Source organism: Heloderma suspectum, chromosome 4, assembly GCF_057233095.1.
Source record: "Heloderma suspectum isolate Gila_16-S chromosome 4, 16-S_ref, whole genome shotgun sequence".
Lineage (NCBI taxonomy): Eukaryota > Metazoa > Chordata > Lepidosauria > Squamata > Helodermatidae > Heloderma > Heloderma suspectum.
The window spans coordinates 87161331-87177499 of NC_139461.1; the positions used below are offsets into that span (position 1 = coordinate 87161331).

General features: G+C 43.0%; 1 protein-coding gene across 3 annotated transcripts in view; it reads left to right on the top strand.

Moving 5' to 3' along the window:
• The first annotated feature begins 2848 nt into the window (after positions 1-2848).
• The window catches only part of LDLRAD4 (low density lipoprotein receptor class A domain containing 4), a 439787-nt gene continuing 426466 nt past the window's right edge, over positions 2849-16169 (top strand). The window contains exon 1 of one of the 3 annotated variants that reach the window (XM_084849936.1): positions 2849-3112. The gene's annotated coding sequence lies outside the window, so the exon portion shown is untranslated. Of the gene's footprint in view, positions 3113-3534; positions 3815-16169 lie in introns of those variants that run through there. The other 2 variants (XM_084849937.1, XM_084849938.1) reach the window with 2 other exon arrangements.

Sequence of the window (16169 nt, forward strand, 5' to 3'; positions counted from 1 at the left end):
CATATCTTTATTTGGCAACCCATATCGGTGTTGGTGGGGAGTAGCTGCTTCAGTTGGAACATCATGGATAGACTTTCTAGCCAATGCCATGATGGGCAGTAGTGTGGTGGCAAATTCAGAAGTGCAGGGTCCCTTTGTGACAGTCACAGCCCTTCTAAGATTGTACAGCCTTGTAAGATATACAGCCTTCAACTGGGATCCAAAAACAGTGCAGCTGAGAATTTCACTCACTCACTCACAAACATTTTAGGTTTTCAAAATATGATACTCTATGGAAGCTTAACCCTCTCAACTCAGCCCCCATGGACAGATCCCTTCTCATTTAAACAGCCCCCTTGCACACTCCCTTAGTGCCCCAACATTACCCATTAGCCTTTCCTACGTTTCTTCATTATATCTCTCCCATCCCACAACAGAAACATCCACACACCCAACTGGATTGAAACACACACACACACCCCTTCTTTCTCCTCTCCCCCAACTGATTTTTTTTCTGTTTCCCTCCCCTCCACCAGGGTTTGTTTGCCCAGCCACATGCCAACCTTATACCAAAAAGTGTAGCTGACAGAACAGGTTGCATTTGGAAATTCTGCTTGCTGTAGAAATTAATGTTCAAGAATTAACAGTGCAATCCAATGGGTGCTTATTTCGAATTAAATTTACAGAGATCTTGGGAAGGCAGCTAAGGCTGCAGTCCTGTGCATACTTACCTGGAAGAAAGCCCAATTGGCAATAGAACATAGTGGGACTGGCCTCTGAGTAAACATGCATAGGGTTGTGTGATAAATTCTAAAAACTGGCACAAACCAGCCACCTGCCCTGCCCCATAAGTAAATAATGGTGGCAGTGCCACCCCCCACTTTCCTGCTGCTGCCGTGGCCAGCAGCAGCAGCCCTGAATGGGTGGCCAGTGTGGAGACAAGGAGACAAGGGCAGCGCCAGGCGCACAGGTATGGAGCAGGGACAGGAGGAGAAGCCAAGAGTTGAGGAGAAGGGGGGGCAAGAGGAGGCCGCAGAGCTCCCTCAGGCTCCTTCTCTTGCTCACTCCCTTTGGCGGGCTCTGCACAGTAGAGAGGCAGGCAAGAGGCAGCCACCTGCACTCCCTCTGCTCCCTCCACCTTCCCTAGCAGATCGTGTGACCCAGCTGGGAGATAGCTTCCAAAAAAGTGCCGGAGCAAAGCCCCGGCGCAACCTGCCACCACTACACCACTGATGATGGGCTTTACATCCTTGATGATGTGCTGGAGAGGTTTTAGTTTGCATTATGTAGGTGATGCAAAGTACTGTTCTGTTATTTTATATTTCCTGTAGTAGTTGACTCCTGCCATGGGAACCTAACTGGCTTTTTAAATTTGTTTCTTCCTTTCTCCAGATAAGTACTGTAGCTTTAAGAATGCCTGTTGTAAGTCCTGCATGTGTTCATTTCTGTCTGGAGGACTGGAGGAAATGCAATATCATAGGTATTGGCTTTATACAATGGCTCATGTGCTAGCTGGAAGGATGTGTATATATGTAGTGCTCAGTTGCTTTCTAGGATAAGGTTGGTGATGTTTATCGCATCATTTGTTTCTGGTGTCCAGAAGTGAACCCGCTGCCTAGAGTGGTCCAGGCTTAAGTTAAGAGTAGGGTGGGAGTCACTGAGTCAGGCCATTGGTCCATCTAGCCCAGTATTGTCGACACTGACTGGCAGCAGCTCTCCAGGGCTTTAGGCAGGATTCTTTCCTTGCCCTACCTGGAGATGCCAGGGATCGAACTTGGAACCTTCTGCATGCAAATCCTCTGAAAGTGGATTGAACAAAAATGTGGCAATTTTATTTTATTCATTCATTTACAACATTTATATACTGCTCCACATCTAAACAGGTACTAGTTGTCACTAGATGGCAGACAAGTGAAAAATGGAGATGGCAGACAAGTGAAAAATGAAGTCAAGAACTGGACATAAGCTAACTCCTGTAATGAGAGCAGGGCCGGCCCTACCAGTAGGCAAAGTGAGGTGGTTGCATTAGGCAACAGATGCTGGGAGGTGGCAGTAAAGTGTTAGAGGAAACAGTTGTATACCATGTGGCCTGCCTTTGGCCCCCTAAGCTAGCCTGTCACTTTGAGGTGCAGTGGAGGATACTGTCCTATCATCAGTGTTGAGAAAGATTCAACCTACACAGCTCAGGGCCAAAATATCTGACAGAGCAGTTCTCCTGGTATGAACCTCCCCATGCGCTATGATCATCGCTTGAGGCCCTCCTCCAGGTGCCTCCTCCGAAGGAGGTTTGAAAGACGGCAACAAGGGAGAGGGCCTTCTTGGTAGTCCCCCCCATTGTGGAACACTCTCCCCACTGACTATTGTCATCCTTTCAGCGTCAGGTTAAGACTTTACTCCCAGGCATTTGACAGCATGTGGTAAGGTTTTAGCCAGTCCTGGGATTTGTTATTGTTGAGTGTTTTAAATTGTTGAGTAAATGTTTTTTATATTACGTTTTACATTGTATTTTTAAGGTTTTAATCTTTTGTAAGCCACCCAGAGAGCGTTGGCTATTGGGCGGTACAGAAATGTAAATAACAACAACAATTGCCAGTCCAGTTGGGACTTTTGTACTTGGAATGGGGGACCTCCCCCCCCCCCCGGTTCCCTTAGTCTTTGCCTCAGGCACCAACATCTCTTCGGCCTGCCCTGGATGAGAGGCTTTTCTCCCCTTGGTGCTGGGCGAGTTTGGGAGCTGACATGATCCTCGCCCGCCTAGCCTGTTCTTTACACATCCGGCCCTGCAGATGTCAGTGTAGCCTGTGAATAGCGGCGCCAGGGGCTGGGCAGGAAGCTTCCCCCCAACCCCCGTCCCGGCTCCCTTCCTCCCGTCCCTCGCCTGCTGTCACTACGAGCCAGACTAGCTGCAGACAGGCAGGAGGAGGGGAGAGGAGGAGGAGGAGGAGGGACTGGGAATGAGTTGGAAACAGACACAGCCTCACCGCGCAGATCTCGCCTGCTGGAAGGAGACAGACAGACAGACAGACCCGGGGGAGGGAAGGAGGCGGATGAAGAGACTTCGTCTGCTCTGCATAAGGAAAGGTCCCCCTCCTGGTGCTTCGGGGGCGACGTGTAGGGCTCGGAGGGAGGAAAGGTGAGTGGACAACCTGCCCGGGGCGGGCGCGGGGGTCTTGCGTCTCCTGCCCTTGGCAAATGGGCGCATGGACATGTCGCTCCCCGGGAAGCGGGGAGCCCCCGGGAAGGAAGGAAGGAGTTGCTCCAGTAGCGGCGGCGGCGGCGGCACCTAGACAGCCAGAGAAACTAAGTGTCTGGCAAAGTGAGGAGAGGCCCAAGTTGAAGGTCTGCTGCGGCTCTTAAAGGGACAAGGCGCTCCTGGGGTTGCCCCGGGTTTCTCTTTCTCCTTTGTGTCTTTGGCCGCCTCTTTCTTTGGCACGCAGGCAAAGTGCGTGCGGCAGTAGGGAGCGCGCGCGCGTGTGTAGCACACGCCTGCGAGGCAAGATGTGAACAGAAACCACACGTTAGGTAGGGAAACACACCAGACGGTGAGAGATCCCCAGAGCGTACATGCTTATCCGGACTGCATAGTCCAGTGGGTCTTTGCCCGGATTTGGCATAATGTCAGGAAGGAGGCATCTGTCTTTTGGGAGCCGAAATCAGAGGAGGAATTAAACATTATCAGGGCTTCTCCATCCGCTGGTATTCCTGTTACCTTGTCAGCCATGGGTTCTGGTTACAAGCAGCGGCGTGGAGTTAACTACCATGGCATCACTTTTATTTTATTTTTAAAAATTAAATGACTCTTTTTGTCATCCTTTCGGATGGTTTGTCTGAGCATGTGAGCTGCATCTCATTATATTGTTTTGTTGGGGAATCTTTATAGCTGAAGATAGAGCTAGAAAGTGTATAATTTATGTTTCTGATTTGTGCCTGTGGTTTGAAGGAGCTGTTTTGGAGACCTAGATAGAGTTTTTTTTAGTTGGTGTTGCGAGAGAATGGGAGCAGTATCCCATGTCGCTGCAAGCAAAGCTTTATACACCAGGATCATTAAATATGAATGAAATCTAATGGAGAAAAGACAGGAATTTGAGGAATTATTTTCAAGCTAATATCTTTTAAACACACACACACACAAACAAACCACAGTGTATATAAACACATGTCATTGTTTGGGAATGTTAATTTTTACACCCCAGACAGTAAAAATATTGATGCATCAAACTGCTGTGTACTCGAAAACTGTCTCAAGAGGCTGTCATGGAGGGTGACTGCATGGTGTAAACTATACAACAGAATCAGGCATGCAACTTTTATAGAAGAGGTGATAAGCATCCAGGGGTGTCTGAGGTTATGGAGAGTCAATATGTGTGGAAATGGTTTGTCCCTTTTCACACATTAATAGAACCGTTCTTTATGCATGTTCCTTTCTTGCTCTAGCTTTAGGTGCAGTTATGACAAGCTTCTGGTGTGAGTTGGGAAGTGAATTCTGCTATTAGGAGTATATTTTATATATGCATGTGCAGATGAATTCATTTTTTCCTGGGGTTACTTTAATAGAGAATTATATTTTTGTAGCCCTTCTGTTGAAATAAGAAACCATTAGGTTGACAGCAAACCAAGCACAAACTTATCTGTGCTACTTTAAAGATTTGACCTATTAATGCTTAAAAGTTTTTAAAGTGCATTTTCTAGTGTGTAAGTGGTGCCAATTATGCAGTTATTCATTTAGTAATTCAATGTGGTACCAAAGGAACATTAGGTGTTGAAAAACGTTACTATTTTAGAATGCCTGCTAGCACTTTTGCCTGCTTTTGGAGTGTGTGTGTACACACATATACATACATATGAATGAATAATTTAATTGAAGGAGCTTCTTGGAAAAAGAAAGACACAGGAACTATCTTAAGTAGCTTAAGTAATGACAACAAAGAAGTATCTTGTTTTTAAGAGTTTGACAGTGCAATCCTATGCATGATTTCTCAGAAGTAAGTTCCACTGTGTTCTTACTTGCATAGGATTGCGGTGTAAGAATACAACTACCTGTAGCTGAAGATCTGTGTAGCAAACAGATTGGGTTTTCAGAAAAGGGTTCTTAGAAGTCATGATTAGAACATTCTCTGGTTATTCTGGGATAGCACTTCAATGGTCTTGCATTTCCAAGTGACTCTCATAGTACAATCCTATACATGTCTACTCAGAATTAAGTCCTATTGAGTTCATTGGGACTTACTCCCAGGTAAGTAAGTAGAGTGTTACAGCCTCAGTCTATTTAACTGAAGTCTTATACTCAGTTTTCTCCAGTGCTAATTATATTTGTTGGTGATGGTACAGTTGTTTTGCAGTTTCTAAGAAACATGTAAATATTGCAAGTTTCCTATTGCTAGCAATAAAGGGGATAATTTATTGGGCAAGACATTAGAGGAGATGGCATATATTAAAACTGGTGAATGTCCCTACTTCATTGCCAGCTGAAATAGTGACAAAATGTTCTGCATGTCTATATCTGTACTGGTGTTTTCAGTGCAAAGTATTGAGTTACTAACTGTGCGTATACCACAAGATTCTGTAGTGGCACAATTTTAACTGTAGAATATTCTATATGCTTGTCTGTATGAAGAGACATCTCTGTATATTTCGTGTTTTGGCCTGTATTTAGTTCTGCCTCCTTGATCAGTGGCATTGTAGGCATTACTTTATTATCTCTGTGACAGATGATAGGTGACAGGTGCTTCTGTTACTATAGAGTTCAGTTCAGCCCAATAGTTTGAGGGGGGGGGGCACCCAAAATTCCAGCACCAATAAACTGGTCTTGATTATGTCTATCCTTTTTTCTAGGTGTTGGTTTCTTACTTCCTCGTTGTGCATTTTTAGTCTGCAGGTCTGTTTCCTCCCTGAGGGAGGTGTCTTTGTTCAGTGCACCTGTCCTCCCTCCGCAGCAGTTGTGCGTCTATGAAGGCTGTCTTGCCATAACTGTGAAGAGAATGCGATGAAGTGATGTGAAGGCTAGTGTCCATGCTGACCTAAGTTGCCCTGCTGAGGGAACATGCCCACAGCAACCCGGCACCAGCCCAGCATTTGCATTGCCTCTTTCTGCAGAAGATCTGCTGATCAATTCAAGTCAAGACCTGACATACAGCCACTGCCTCCTAGTTGTCCCTTAAAGGTCAAAATTGTGAGAGGGTCTCTGTGTCATTCATTATTGCAAAGAAGATGGAGAATCCTACTGTGTGAGTTTTCCCATCATGATCCTATTTCTCAGTCCTCAGGCCTACTGGCTTTCCTACTTTCAGGTACTTTGGGCAATCTGCCCCTTAGTCTCTGTATCTGATGAGGTCTCTACCCATTTAACTTTCCAGTCCTTAGTCTCATGTGTGTCCACACCAGCTTCTCCCATCTGTAGGGCAAGTGTGGACTTTTATTCCCATCCAAACGAAGCTTTTGACTTTCTTTAAAAAAGCTGGGATTATTTTTTGTGAATATCTGTTTTGGATAGACTGGTTTCCTGAGAGGTTAGCAAATTTATGATTGTGACATCATAGCAGCTCAGCCAATCGTCATGAGAGTTTTCACTATCTCTGAATTCTGTGACACATTACAATAATAATTTTCCAATAGTTTATCTCTCTCTAAACTTACTTGTAGCTTCCTTAGCCAAGTCAGCTTTTAGAGTAGGATGTTTAGGGTTTTTTTTGGAGGTGCTTGAGATTTGTCTGTGTTCTGTCACATTTTAATGTTTATGTCCTGGTTATTTAAAGTCTGGTTCTGACATATGTGTAAATATCTCTGGAACTGCATGCCTTATGTACTAATATATAAACCCATCTAGACAAAATATGGATTTATTAACATTATTCTTATTTAGTGTAAACTCAAGAAGAAAAATATTTCAAAGGGGATATTTATTTGGATTTAACATGATGAATAGTTTCTTAGTATTCACCACTACGTGGCTTCTTCTTATACCTGAAGGGCCTAGTATTATTTCTGTGTGCCATTATCAGCAATGGAAACAACACATTTTTGAAAGGTTTTCAGGCAATTACTCCAAGCTTGGTCTATATAACTTCTGGATTTGCCAGTGGCACTCAGCCAACATCAGCTGTTTATTAAGAGACCTGGTGCCAGTAGACTGGTGCATCAGTTGTTAAGAATCCACCCTCTGTGTATAAACATTCTCACATTTCCCCCCCTTTTCCCAACTAATGACTGTCTAAGAATAGCCTCCTTGCCTGGCAAATCGACTAGGTTCACATATTTCTAAGACAAATCTATCTTTTTCCTGTTTTATTTAAACTGTATTAGTATTTTATATTTTGAATTCACCAAATGACAGAGCATCCACCACCTGCCCCTACAAAAGACGAGAAGGATTTTACAGTCAAAGATCACTAGAAAGGAGAAATGACATGTATAGGTAGGTCATCTTACTTTGGTACTATACCTGTTCCCTAGTTGTTAATTCCAATATCTCCCCAAAGAGATTAGCTGCAATTTTCCAGGTTTTTAACATGCCAGTTGTTACGGCTGCGTTATAAATCTAGCAACAAGAAAACCTTGCTAAGGGATGCTTCAGTTGCATGAGTACATTAAACATAATCCAAACAGAAATTGTGGTTGTGTTTATTTGCAATAGAAAAAACATTTCATAAAGGATAACCACAGTATATGATTTAAAGTATATGATTTATATGAGTCCCTTTCAACCCCACTGTTCTATGATTCTAAAGCACATACTGCCTTCTGGTTTATGATATTCTTACAAATGGGTTATAGCACTGTTTCACATATATGTAACTTTTTATATCAAATCTGCTCTAAAAATAATTTTTTGGGGCCTGATATTGTCTGAAACAGAGATTTTGGGTCTGTTTCAGCCTTCAGTTGCCACAGGTGTATATGTTCATATCTGTTTCCTAAATTATCCATATCTAAATCCTAAGCTATGCATATCTGGTTTACAGTGTTCCTGTAAGGCTTTGTATATAATAGTGGTTTTGTTACTCAAGGAACTAATAAGGTTTAGAGTCCAAGAGTAGGCAATTCGTGACCTTCCAGATGTTTTGGCCTGCAGTTCCCATCAGCCCTAGCCAGCATAGCTAATGGTGAGGCATCATGGGAGTTGTAGGCTAAAAATCTAGAAGGCCATAAGTTGGCTGCTGCTGGTTTAGATTTTCAAAGTGCTGTAGGATGACTGGCTGCCAATGTATGTGATCCAGATTCTACAATCTCAAAGACTGTAAATCTTTTCTGCCAAACGTGTTGTTCAGACAGGTTTGGAAATGATGAAGTGAAGTGTGATTTGTCTTTTGATTGGCAACCGAGAGCTTTCTCCAATGAAGTATGGCTGCACTGTGCCAAATGGTTGACTTTTCTAGAAGAAAAAAACTCCAAAGGTTATGTGAAAAGTACTCTGGTTAATATACTGGCATTCCCAGAACCTACTAAAACTTGGGCAGGTTGCCAGATACCACTTAATGAGGATGCAGAATGTCTGGCACAAATCTGCATAAACACAAAAGAATTTCAGAAAAGAGAGTTTGTGAGTGTAAGTTGCATATCTGTATCCCCGATTAATTTTTAATTACTATACTTTGCACTCAAGATGGATGGAAATCTTTCGAATTGGGTTATTGAGCATGCATCCACAAAATGCACAAAATGCATCCACAACATTTTGTGTATTCTTGTGTCTCTGCCTTGTTTAGATTGTTGTTTGTGGGGGAAGCAGAGTCAGAGCTGAGCATATTCTGTAAATCCACAATTGCACTGCACAGACAGATAACTCAGATGCTCATGATACCAAGCTTTCATTTAAAGTAACTATTGCTACGGCTGCAGTTCTGTATACATTCACCTGGCAGTAAGTCCCGTTGAATTCAATGGGGCTTACTTCTGAATAGACATGCATAGGATTGCTCTGTACATTTCTAGTTCTTAATGCTGGAAAGTCAGGATTTAAAAAAAATTTGGGCAGAGTCTGCTAAAATCTTAGATGTGGGTGTGATAGGCTGGCTGAGCAGGCTTTCCAGTGGTCAGAAGTGTATGGCTTCTAGTATCCTGCCCAGCTCTTTGCCCTTTGAAATAAGAAGAAATTATGTTTAATATGCTTAATCTGCATAATATGATTAATCTGCATAAGGTCTACAGTTGAGGAAAGCTCAATTGGAAAGAATACTAGGAAAGAATACTGACCTGAGACACAAGTAGGGCTGTGCTGGATCTTTTCCTGTCTTGCTTTTCTCCTTGAAAGTAGCAGTGGGCTGGGGAGGAGTCTCTCCCCACTGATCTCGCTTTTTTCAAGTTGAAAAGCAAGTTAGGACAACAATGAGCTCAGCCCTCTGACAGGTCAATATTCTTTCTTGGTGGGGAAGTTTGAGTGTCTCTCCCTCACCATCCCGTAATACATTTTTAAAAGCAATTTTCGCTGATGGGGAATTAACTCAAAATGGCATTTTTAACCACGCAAAGAGTAACCTTTTTGTAAAAATATAAAGCAAAACTATGATTAATATGTTTTAACTTTAAATATGATTTAAATAATTTTGGTACCTGCATTTAGCTAAAAATGTCCAGATTTCCAAAATAATAATTGTAAACATAATATGCCACAGTTAACAGGATTTTGGCACTTTCTGCATTCTGTGCCTTCAGTATTTTCAGCCATGGATGCTTATCAGTGCCTTTTTCCTACTGCACCTCCATTTCCTGCTGAGTCTTCATAGATTTATGAAGTTCAGGTTTAAAGTGATTCACTGTGGTTTTTTAAACAATCTTTTCCAACAGCCCTTACACCACTAGCAACTGGAACCATTCTTTGAGCACTTTTTTGCTTCTTCTATATATTCTGAGTTTACAGGTAGTATGCACATGTGTTTTCCCCATTTTTACCAGCTTCACATCATTCCAGTTATGTGTTGTTTTTTTAAAGCCACACATCAAGCCTTGATAGTAAATGACTCCCTTTTCTTTGGTTGCCTCTTTTGTATAGTACTGCTGGCCAGTTTTTGGTATATCTTTCTTGAGGGTGGTAGTTCAGCTTTATTTTCATTAAGTATTCTCAGCTTTATTTGAGGTGTATCATCCCCTTCTCTTAATTCCAAAAGTTCTTTCTCTGAAATAATGGTTGTAGCAACAGCAGTATCTGACGAGTGCTTGGCAAAAAGACTTGTTAAGACATATTACAGCAGTATGTTGCATTACTATATGCTCCCTTTTTGCGTTTGTTTTAGCGTTGACATTGTGCACACAGCTCAGCTGAGTCTCCTACGCTGCTTGGGTACAGATTTCTTCTCTCAGCTCAGATTCAAACCTGGCCTCTGATACAAACCTAGGCCTTCCTTCCTCTCACATACAGGGAGAATGGGGAGAGAGATACTTGCTTGCACTCTGGCTCTCACATTCTGTTGAAGTCTTCCCTATGGACCTTTAGGTCTGCTGCCTGTTTTATTAATAGAGCCAGGGCAAGAGTAGCAGGGAGACACACAAGTGTCGACGAACTTCATAATTTGTAGACAAGGGGTGGGCAACTTCAGGAGGTCCGGAGACCATTTTCGCACCCTGGGCCCCACTTGTGGGCCACACTCTGTGGGGTGCTGGGAAAAGACCTGGTAGTTTGCTGCCAAAATTCAGCGACAAACTGTTCCATAACACTAAAAGGTTAAATTTTGCTAAATTTGACCTTTTAGTGCTCTGTAGTGCTAACAGCACCATTGGGGGGGGTGTAACCCCCTTTTTGCCGCTGCTGAATTTGGTGGCATGACAGGAGCAAGTAAGGGCCACACCAGGGAGTGGGGCAGCTGCACATTGCCCACTCCTGCTGTAGATGATGGAAAAATGGAGGGTTGTCAAAGGAATCAAGGTGTGCAATATATTATATATCTCCACAAAGTAGATGAAAACAAGCTAAATCTCTTTCCTTCTCTTCCCCTTGACCTCCAAGGTACTCTCTTATTTTCGGTATATGGCAGAATTAGGCTTTTCCCTACCCCACCCCCATTTCCCTGTAGCAGCACGTGGGAGGGAATTTGGGAGCAGTTTAACTGCTGCTTACGTGGCTGTTTTCTGTCCACTTCCTATTCTAAGGTAGAAAATTATTCAAATGGGCAGTATTTATTTATTACATTTCTATACCGCCCATTAGCCAAAGCTAATATCTCGTCAAGTTTTCATTGCATTTAATATTCAGGAATCAAACTGGGTGGAAGAGCAAAGGGACCCTGCTCAGTGCTAGGAAAGAGACAGGCATAGCAGCTTTATTTTTAGCCTGCTTCCCAGTTATCACAGCCCTGTGTGTGCGTGATGCTCTGAACAATACATTTTGGAGTGGGTAGTGTGAAAAGGGTACTTGCATTTACTGAGAAGGGGCACAGGATGGGCAAGATAGGCAGAGGGGAGCAAAGGGACTTATGTCCTCAGGTTGAAGAAAGAGACTGAGGGTGCTTCCAGATGAGGCATTTCTTACACCATTGCCCTGCCTCATCATAGAATGTTATGGGGGTTCCAGATGTGGTTGTCTTCCACTCCTAGCCTTCCGGTGTTTTTCCACCGCTTCTTCCGTCCTTTTTTCTTACTGCAGAAAGTCTGCCAAGGAGGAAAAAAAATGGAATAGCTGCATAATGCCTTCTAATTTGTTGTGCTAGGAGCCCTGACTGAATTGAAAAGGGCACATTACTGGTGGGGAAGTTTGAGTTCATTGGTAGGGAATTCATGAGGCCTTGTGGAGAATTTACCCACGACTTTATATGTTAAAAATGTCCTGACCTCTTTCCTCTGTGCTACGTATGCCTGGTCTTACGTCCTAAGTTACAATGAGTTCGTTGACATTTTTCTGTTCGCTAAAACAGAAACACATTTAAGAAATTGTAGGTTTGTCAGACTGTTTATATGACAGTGCAAGTCTGTGCTTGCCAAGATCTAGACAGTCTGTTAACATTACATGTCGGGGATAGATAAATTATTGTGTCTGAGACAGAAATGCACTTGTGTTCGGTACAAATCTGTGATACATTCCTACAGATATCTGATGATATCTTGTATTGTATGCGGGTCAGGTAACATGTTCAGGACCTATTTATTTAAACATTCATAAGATATTACCCTGTCCCAAAAAGCTTTGGTTTATATAAATATAAGTAATAATTATTACAATATCGCCTCCTCCCATATGTGCCTGCCCGGACCTTAAGATCATCAGCAGCAGCCCTTCTCCGTGAGCCCCTGCCAAAGGAAGTGAGGCGGGTGGCTACTAGGAGGAGGGCTTTTTCTGTTGTGGCACCCCGGCTCTGGAATGAGCTCCCTAGTGAGGTTCGCCTGGCGCCTACATTGTACTCCTTTCGGCGCCAGGTGAAGACCTTTTTATTTTCCCAGGCATTTTAGCTTTCTAAATTTTTATCTTTGCTGTTTTAAATCTGTATTTTAAACTCCTGTACTGCTGCTAGGTTTTATTGTGGTTGTATTGTTATATTGTGGTTTTAATGTTCTATATATTTTAAATTGTTTTATTGTGTGTTGTTTGGTTTTAGTTTTTGTGAACCGCCCAGAGAGCTTCGGCTATTGGGCGGTATAGAAATAAATAAATAAATAAATAAATAAATAAATACAATAGAGAAACATTTTTAATACAGCAAGTTTTGTAGAATTGCTAAAAAATTGCTTACTGTTCACATCCAAGCATTAAATAGCTGTAAGAACTGTTGTTGTTCAGTCGTTCAGTCGTGTCCGACTCTTCGTGACCCCATGGACCATAGCACGCCAGGCCTTCCTGTCCTGCGCTCTCTCCTGGAGCGTGCTCAAGTTCATATTCATTGCATCGGTGATGCTATCTAGCCATCTCATCCTCTGCCGTCCCCTTCTCCTTTTGCCTTCAGTCTTTCCCAGCATCAGGGTCTTTTCCAGAGAGTTTTCTCTTCGCATTAGGTGGCCAAAATATTTCAGCTTCAGCTTCAGTATCTGTCCTTCCAATGAGCACTCAGGGTTGATTTCCTTTAGGATGGACTGATTGGACCTCCTTGCAGTCCAGGGGACTCGTAAGAGTCTTCTCCAGCACCACAGTTCGAAAGCATCAATTCTTTGGCGCTCAGCCTTCCTTATAGTCCAGCTCTCACAGCCATACATTACTACTGGGAAAACCATAGCTTTGATTAGACGGACCTTTGTTGGCAAGGTGATGTCTCTGCTTCTTACTATGCTGCCTAGGTTTGCCATAGCTTTCCTCCTAAGGAGCAAGCATCTTTTAATTTCATGGCTACAGTCACCGTCTGTGGTGATCCTGGAGCCCAGAAAGTAAAATCTGTCACTGCTTCCATTTCTTCCCCTTCTATATGCCAGGAAGTGATGGCGCCAGATGCCATGATCTTTGTTTTTTTAATGTTGAGTTTCAAACCAGCTTTTGCACTCTCCTCTTTCACCCTTAACAAGAGGCTCTTTAGATCCTCTTCGCTTTCTGCCATTAGGGTGGTATCGTCTGCATATCGGAGGTTGTTGATAATTCTCCCGGCAATATTAATTCCGACCTGTGATTCATCCAGCCTGGCATTTCTCATGATGTACTCTGCATATAAGTTAAATAAGCAGGGCGACAATATGCAGCCTTGTCGTACTCCTTTCCCAATTTTGAACCAATTGGTTGTTCCATGTCTGGTTCTTACTGTTGCTTCTTGACCCTCGTACAGGTTTCTCAGGAGACAGGTAAGGTGGTCTGGTACTCCCATCACTTTAAGAATTTGCCACAGTTTGTTGTGATCTGTAAGAAATCTTATATCAATATGGTAGGACACCCTGGTTTAGAATTTGGCAAGCTGATGGAGGAACAGAGTTCCAGAGCTCAGTGGAGGGTGGTGGCTCCTCTGTCAGTGGGGTGGTGATCTGGTCCAGGTTTCAGTCAGAACTCTAAAGGAGGAATCCGAGGTGCAGAGCTTTAGAGTTTTTGGCTGGTTCTGACTGAAACCCGGAGCGGATTCACCACCTCACTGACATTGGAGCCACCAGCCTCCATGCTAGAGCTGGAGTATCACTCTGTGTTTTGCTTGTAACCACAAGGGAATCTGAGCTGTCTGAGCTGGGGTGTACAGTAGGACATTGCAGGTCTGGTAGTCTGTGTGCAATCCAGTGCTAATGTGAATTTCCCCTCATACATGAATGGGTAAATGTACATTTGTTGGAAGAAAATCAGGTTGTTTTTTTCTCAAGATGCCCTTCTGTTTCAGGATATCACATTTTCCCGATATATTGTTGCTGGGATAGTATTGCTTCTTTCATCAGTTCGTTGGGGCTGTTGCAGTTTGAAGCAATAATAAGTGGTTGCCTGAGTGCAGACTAGATGTAATGATACTTATGTGAATGCAATTAAGGTGTCAGTTTTTTAACTTTGAAAATAACAGCCACAGCAGTCCTCAGTCAAGATTGGGACTACAGCATAGGCTAGTGGTGAAACCCTTTTGGCAATGCTGCAGTACTGGTGAACCCCGCCAGCCAAAGCTGTTATTTACCCTGAGATGTAAACTGCCTTTAAGCACTGATGACAACTTTCCTCCCAGAGAAAATAGCAGCTTCAGAGGGTGACATTTTTCCCCAGGACCACAGCATGGGGGAAGGGTGTAATCCCATCCCCATGCTGCATGCCATAGTCCAAATCCTGATTGTGGGCCTCCATGGCTATTACTTTGAAAGTAATAAAATATGCATAGGGAAGGATCCAGCAGTGTCACGGTGCTAGCTTGGTTCATGCTACTGCAACATCAGTAGCACCAGCACCATGACACCGCTGGATCCTTCGCAATAAATGCATACACAGATTTAACCTAAAGTTTGCTTTCGCTCTGAGTGACATTGGCACTTCATGGATAGTGTTGCAGACATCACTAGTGATTAAAACAATCTATTTTTCTTCTTTAAAAATTGTTTCCTTCTTCAATAGAGTTTGAACATTCATGTAATCTTTAAAAAGAAAGGAACCGCCACAAAGCCACCCACTTAGCATGCAGCAATGTCCCATTATTTTACAAATCTTTTCTTCAGTTTTTAGAAAAATACTTCTGAAGGATATGGCCTCTTACCTCTCACCAAGGCTAAAGCACTTGTTCTTATTTTCTATTTCTGTAAAAGAAAAACGTTGCTAATATTGACAATGCAGCACAGTTGTCATGTCGTTGTGGACTCCAGGTGTTCACTTGGTGGGATGCTGCAGTACTGAGGGCCACACTGGAAATGTGCTTGGAGTTGGAGGTCTTCATCAAAAGTGCCTATTATTTGCTCTTAATGTTCATAATGTGTTTATTACTGGTTAACAAGCACGTTGTCTCACTAGCTATGTTTTCTAGCCATTTGTGATAAGTAAAATATCTCTTTCAGCCTGGGTGTGTGGGAAGTAGAGTTCCTGTCCTGTGTGTGTGTGTTTACTCTCTTTACCTGTTTTGTAGAAGAACAGGAATCCTTGCTTTCCCTTATATGACAGATGTAGAATCTAGTGCCTGGGAACTGTGTAAGGACCTATCACTGTGGGTGCCTGTTCTGCACATCATTTTGGTTGTTATCTGTGTGAACTGGGTGGTGGGTTGTGTGGGGCCTTCTCTCAAAACAAACAGCCGTGATTGCGTATTTGCAAGATGGCTGTATCTCTGCCTGCATTGTGGAAGAACTCATGCATGTTATGGAACATAAGTGGGGTTTCTTTCTATAGCAAATAGCAGCTTCAAGGGAGTTATTTTTATCAGGACCACAGCAGGGAAGAAATAATTAAACTTCCCCTCCCCACCTGCTGCGATCCCAATAATTATCAGCCTCCCAGTGGCTGCTGTTTGCATTCGTTAAAACAAGTACATGTTCAATGTGAAGAAACATTTAACAGTTTGCTCCTAAGTTAGTTGCACTTAGTTCCCATTTAGGTTAATAGGACTTAAATTAGTCATGATTAACTTTTCACCTTGATTTCAATGGGACAGAAGAGTGACTAAGGGTACAATCTTATGCCTGATTAGACAGAAAAAAGTGCCACAACTCCCAACATGCCCCAGCCAGCCATGCTAGCTGAGGAATGCTGGGAGTTGCAGGACTTTTTTTTCTGTCAAAACATTCATAGGAGTGTACCTTGGTAGTCTGGATCCAACTCAATAGTCATAGTGCTGAAAGCAACTACATTACTTTCATTATCAAATGGTGGAGTCTGTTCTGTGAGAAATCAAATGTACTTCATTGTA